Genomic DNA, 462 nt, shown 5'->3' on the forward strand with positions numbered 1-462 from the left:
ACGCAGGAACAGATTGAAACATTCGACCATTGCTACTGCCATCAGACTTTTTAATAGCCAAATGTGACTTTTTAAACTGTAACTTCTCGTAAGATATGATATTTTTAACTGAATGTAATATCTTGTGGGTTTTTAAGTATTGTCTAAATGTAAAATTCAGTCCTGTCAACTGTGAGCATGAATGAAATACATCAAATCAAACTACAACATAAAAGACTACAGCCTAGTTTGTTTATGACACACTGGCCACATCTAGTTGTTACCTTCATAGCCATCGGAGATATAGCCTAGCAATGGTCGCTAGTTAGCCTACAATGTAGGCTACTGTATAGCTACTATATATGCAAAAAAAAACACTGAACATCCAAATTCACAACAGAACGTACATCATAGAAATTAATGATGTATCCGGCTCTTCCTCAAACTGGTTTGTGTTTCTCGAGTTCTAATGTTTCTCACTCT

This window comes from Oncorhynchus mykiss, chromosome 29 (genome assembly GCF_057628025.1).
Source record: "Oncorhynchus mykiss isolate SJ-2025 chromosome 29, ASM5762802v1, whole genome shotgun sequence".
Classification (NCBI taxonomy): Eukaryota; Metazoa; Chordata; class Actinopteri; order Salmoniformes; family Salmonidae; genus Oncorhynchus; species Oncorhynchus mykiss.